This window comes from Apteryx rowi, unplaced genomic scaffold, assembly GCF_003343035.1.
Source record: "Apteryx rowi isolate R43461 unplaced genomic scaffold, aptRow1 scaffold_244, whole genome shotgun sequence".
Classification (NCBI taxonomy): Eukaryota; Metazoa; Chordata; class Aves; order Apterygiformes; family Apterygidae; genus Apteryx; species Apteryx rowi.
In genome coordinates, this window is record NW_020448797.1 from 824,954 (window position 1) to 831,010 (window position 6,057).

The following is a 6,057-nucleotide window of genomic DNA, read 5'->3' on the forward strand; positions in this document are numbered from 1 at the left end:
ACACTGCCTGCGAGCAGCTCACGAACGTGACTGTCTTATGGGCGTTTCCTGACACAGCAACAGCTCGGTGCCTTTTGTGCGAGCACTAGCTGAAATCACTGTCGCAGTGCCTGGGCATCTTACACCTAAATTTATCGTTCAGCACGCAGCGCCCTGTGTCCGCGTATGCATTCAGAGCACTAACATACCAGTATCACGTGTGGCACTGCTTAAAATATACACGAGGCAGAAAGCAGTAATGCATTGCATTATTTACATGAACAATTCTCAGTGTAAAAAAAACCCCCAACAGCTCTTTTTACTACTTGAGGCAATTTGCAGACACTTCCTCTTCTACACCTGCTAGTTACCACTTTTTGAATGAGTTGGTCATTCTAAATAAAATCTGAAAATAAAAAGGGCCATGCATTACACCGACGGCCTTCAGGCTTTCTTATTTTTTCCATGTAAATGCGCGTTTGTCCAGACTAATGTTCTGAACGGAAGGCACATTATTTTTCAGGGCTGGGTTTCATTGAGCTCTCCCGATGAATGGAGGCCGCTCCCCGCCAGAGGGAGCGCGGCGCCGGCCGCGGAGGGCGCGGAGGGCCGCGGGCGGACGCGGAGGGCCGCGGAGCGGGCGGAGGCGGGAGAGCACCAGCGCGGCCCGCGGCCTCTCCGCGCGGCTGCGGCTGCCTCCGCGCTCCTGCGCCCGCCGCTGCGCGTTTCGGCAGGAGGCTGCGCGCCGCAGCTGGGGGCGTCCTGTGCAAGCCGGGCGAGCGACGGGGAAAAGCCCGCGGCCCTGCGCGGAAATGAAGCGGGAGGGGGCCCCGAGCGGCTCCCCCGCTTGACTGGCTTGAAGCCACGCTGCGGAGCATGGCTGCGGATTAGCTGGGAATAGACGGACCCGCACGTCCTCAGAGGTGTGCGCCTGTTCAGGTTACGGGCTCTTTCAGCAAGGAAATTCAGGGGATAAGTACAGGTTAAAATATACCTACCTGGGAAACAGAAGACACTATGCTAATTTCATTTAACTGTGGAGAGAAAAATCACTTYCTCCCACATACTAAAGACAAAAATAGGTAAAGAATCCTTTGTACAAGACGATACACATGGGAATGGTCTGTTAAATTATTTCTCGGTGTAAAAACTGAGTATATAAATAGTGTATAAGCTGGAAGGTTCATAATACTATATTTTTAATTTGGCTGTCAGTAGTACAATTTATATACCAGTTCTCAAGTACAAGTGTATACATTTAATATATATGAGTACTCCCAATAACAGATATGGAATCAGTGAAGTTATTTTTATTCTCAGAGCCAATCATGTGTGCAAAATGCTGAAGCATCAACGGAGAAAAAAAGAAGAAGTTGCATACAGCATCCTAGTTCTGCTGAGCTCGAAAGAGAAAGACCAAACCTGCAAAGATTTGTTCAYGAATGTAATGTGCAGACAGGTAATCAGTAACAGTGCACAAATAAGCAAAAATAAGTGTGTACACTTTTTTCATATTGAGACCTCGAAACTGAATTCTCAGTCCTTTAATTTGATGATTCCTTGGGATGGATTTTGCAGGATTACACATATCATTCCCATTTCACATTTCTTGTAATGAACTGTGGCTTAATGCATGTAACTATGTTTCCCCTAGTGGTTTGCWCTAATCACTGCACGATTTTTTGCTTAACCCAAGCAGAATACCTTGTTCCTTGGATATGAAAGTCTTGAGTTCATTCTCAGCAGAGGAATGTAGCTGTTATATATATGTGTGTGTGTGTATATATATGTATATCTATTATATATATACACACACATATTATATATACACACACATATATCCTGTTGTTTATAACCTTATATATATGCATGACATGTTAGAATAGCAATTCCAGGGACTTCAGGCACTTGGGCAGAGTGAGGACTATGACATGAGACCCTTCTGAAGCAATTGGGAAGTCTTCTGCAACATCCTGAAATTGTCTGATAAGATTTTACTTGATTTAATTTTCAGACCCAGGACCTGAAAAATATAGTATTTTCCCCTTTTTCTTTGTGACAGAAAAGAAAGTTCATTTGTAAGGAATTGATTCTCACAAGGGAATGAAAGTGCAGTGAATTTGCTGACTTTCAGAACATTTTGTGCATTATCTCATGAGTTAATGCAGGGATATAGATATTGATTTTGCACATCCTGAAAGGACTTTGTTTGGCTACACACTAATGCCCAGTATTTCCTTAGAAACATAAACCTTCAGTTGATTGTCTTTCATGTTTGTAACTCTAAAAAAAGTAACATACATGAGAGCTATAGGATTTTTTTTTAAAGTAATTTGTGATTAACTGTGAAGCTTTTTGCCTACTGATACTTCATTGAGATTCTCAGGGCAGACAAGGAGACTTAGGCATGTCCTACAGAGAAATGGAGAAGTCAAACTCACCATATGGTGAAATGTTTGATACTTTTTGTGAAGGAAATTGTGTCTGTGATTCAGATTAATTTTGCTTTTGTGATTTTCACTGTAAGTTAGCAGAAGGAAACTTCAGAATTCCTTAAGAGGGGAAAATGGATAAAGATAATACATCCATTGTGCTACTGGGAACCCATTCTGGTGGGAAAAGGAGTAGCACTGTTAAATGTGAGAAGGTCTTGACGTGGAATAAGTAACTGCAACTCTGGCTTGGAACACACGTGCTCTGCATCTCCTGGGATTTGGTCTCCTGGTTTTAGTGATGCCCAAACCTTCTGCGATTAAGCTACTGTTATGCAGATCTAGCTAATCATCTCCACCCTCCTTAAAGATGGTATAGGTCAGATCCTGTGTAACTTCATCCCATCTGATGATTGCCCCAGTATATATGGAGGGACCGATGCCAGGAGAATATTTTCTTGTTGAATATCAAATATATTTATGTAAACTTAAAAAAATAAACAAATGCCTTTTTTGATCCTTCTGAGATTATACTAAAGAATACCCACATTTAGTGTTTATAATATAATATAGAGCTTTTGCATATAAATTGTTCTAATAAAGCTAGTATGCTCTTTGATGTGCCATTCAATGTTATTTGGTTTTATTTGTATCCTTGATAAAATCAGCATGTTTTTTTGGAATTTAGCTTTATAAACCCTTCCAGGTTATACTGTTCATTTTATAATTAGTTCTCTCTTCTCAAAGACCTTCAGACCAAATGTTCAAAAGTGGGACAATTTGGCGTGGACAGGACTAAGTGCAGTTTATTTGTTAAACTGGTATTATAGCAGGCTTTTTATGGTCTATTTGTTTGCCCAAGGATTTCCCCCCTAAAATTTTCAGCTGCTTTGGTGGAAGTAATCATGAGAATGACAGCACAGACAAGCCATGTCTGTCAGCATTTTAAACACTGCACTGTCTAGCCTCATTTCAGTTAGAGGTTAGATAACACTGGGCTTGACTATACTAGAATTTGTGCAAAATTAACTGATTGCCTATTAAAATGTTAGTAAGTAAAGGCTAGTTTGGAAATTCCCCAAACGTTTTGTAGCATGATGCAGACACTTGTGTATTGATCTGGGATTAAAGTGACTGAGAAGAAATGGAAGAGGTCAATGTTAGCAATTATGTGAAATTTTGAGAGAAGAAGGTTTTACAAAGAGGTGTACCACATCTCCGCTGTGGTACTGTTTGCAGCACTAGTTTTCAACCTTTTTCAGTTTGTAGACTTTTTCCATGCTTTGGAAGAGAAAAAGGAAAAATTCTAAGGGAAGCGTATACCTCTTTGGAAAAGTATGAATTATAAGACCTCCCATTTAGAAATAGTCTATAGATATCCACAGATCACAGTTAGAAAACCACTGATGTAAAGATATCCAAAATAGCTCTAAACTGCAATGTAGTGGAAAGGTAAATGAGTATCTTGGGTACTGCAAGCAATCTAGCTGAAAGAGCACAGACAGAGTGCTTGCACTTCCCGGGAGGGTGAAGTGGCTCGCATGGAGCTCCATGCTGTGATGGCTACTCTGCTCCCAGAACTTAAGCTGCCTTTCTTCATTGGAGCTTGGATTTTAAGCAAATAACTCATTGAAATTAATAATTGGCAGTTTGTAGCTTGCAAGCCAGTCAAGGACAATGTACAAGTGGGACTTACAGATTTGCTGCAAATCAAAGCAAGCAAAACCAGCAATTGTTAAAAACTATATCATCTTTCTCCCAGGTGCTGAGGTTTTTTTCCTCGGTTGTGAAATGCTTATATTGATCTGAGCATCCTGAAAGCAGAGCTGACATATGCAGAATGGGGCCATTTGTTAGGGATGAATGAATTTTACACCAAAASGAAAATAAAGACTGGTGTTTCTCCAATCTTTGCCTGAACACAAGAACACAAAGAAAACTATTGTTTGTATTGTTGTCTCAATCAAAAATGATCAGTGAAGATGCTGATCCTGCTGTCAGAGTCACACAGTACTCTCTTCATTATTCTAATTATAATGGCAATATCAGCAACTGTAATAACAGTGCCTGGGTATTCTATTACATTTTTTCTCCRCAGGTCTCAGAATAGTTTACAAGAGATGTCACTATGTCCATTTTATAGAAAAGAAAACAAAGGAGTTAAAATAACAACAACAACAACAATAATAATTTATCTGAAAAGTAAAAACTAGGAGTTCCAGGCCCTTGTCTATCTACGGTCTACTTGCTGCTGCACATGCCGACCTGTGGCACTGTGTTTCCTTGTGGGCTCTGGGGTCTTTTTGCATGCTTTGATTTCAGGTTCCAGGTTTAATAGAATCAAACACCTTAAAGGAAAATTAAAGCAGTTACTTAATTATACTTATCTTACTTGTAGAGAGAAGAGGACAAAATATTCGATTATCTAAACAGGGTTATCTGTGTAGGAGCAGCCACTCCCACCACTTGTTTAAAGAGTTCCTCTAAACTTCCGTCTCTACATCTGGCATAGTTACTTCTATCTTATTCATGGTTTTGTAATCATTTTTTCCCCTGTATTTTAAGCATGTGTATTTCTTTGGAAAGCCCTGCAGAAGCAAAGGCAGAAATTAACTGAGAAGCTGAGTCTCTGAGCTGCTCCATCTAGATAGGCCCCTGACGCCTTTGGAAGCCCATGTGAAAGTCTGTGGTGCTCTGGATTGCTGAAAAAATCCAGCTGTCCAGAGCAGCTCCCAGGATGATGTCTTAATTAAAACAATATAAAATATAAATATATAAAAATATAGTGAAAATGGCATTACAAACATAATGAATAAATCCACGACATCTGACAGAACAAGCAAAGTAAACCCACTGGAAAACTTCCTTCGTTCTTGAGGTTAAATGTTTAAGCCTTGTAATGAATTTTAAATTTTATTATTGTTACTTGCTTGCGACACAATTCAGATTATCATAAATTATGTCAGCTTCTGATGATTTAAGTTGTGTCAAAGCAATTATGTTTTCCAAATTATGTGCTGCTCAATTTTTATTTTGTCTCTTAGGTCTGTAGATTTGTTTTCTCCACAGGGACTTAAGTTATGTTTCTATAAAATCCATTGTAGCTCCCAAGATAATTTCAGTCAAGGCCTTATTCAAAATCCCACTGAAGACAATAGAAATAAGGCCATGAAGTTTAACAGAGTTTGGGTCAGGTAAAATTTGGCTTTTGAGAAAACACAGCCGTTGCACAGTTAGAGAATATATGTTTTTAGACAGTCAACATGTAAACATACATGTAACAATTGTATGTGGTGGGCCACAGCCTGGGCTTGCTTTAGTGCTTTCATGATCTGTCAGTGCCAGAGCTTAAGCAGCAAAAGCAAAATCTTCATTCGGTGCAACTTCAAAAGCAGGGTTTTTTTGTAGTAAAAAAGGAATAGGAAAGCTAAAGTATTTTCTCTTTAGCGGAGGAGCGTTAGGAGGAAACGCTTCCTTTAGCGGAGACCTTCTGGTTTTCAGAACTGCAGAAGCTGATTCGGAAGGCAAGTTAGTGAAATAGAAACGAGAATTTCCTCAGCTCTCCCTCCTGCTCCTATCGCTGCCTGTCTCACCTTTTGAGGACCTGGTTTGTATTTGTATACATGTGTGCGATCCCCATTTCATT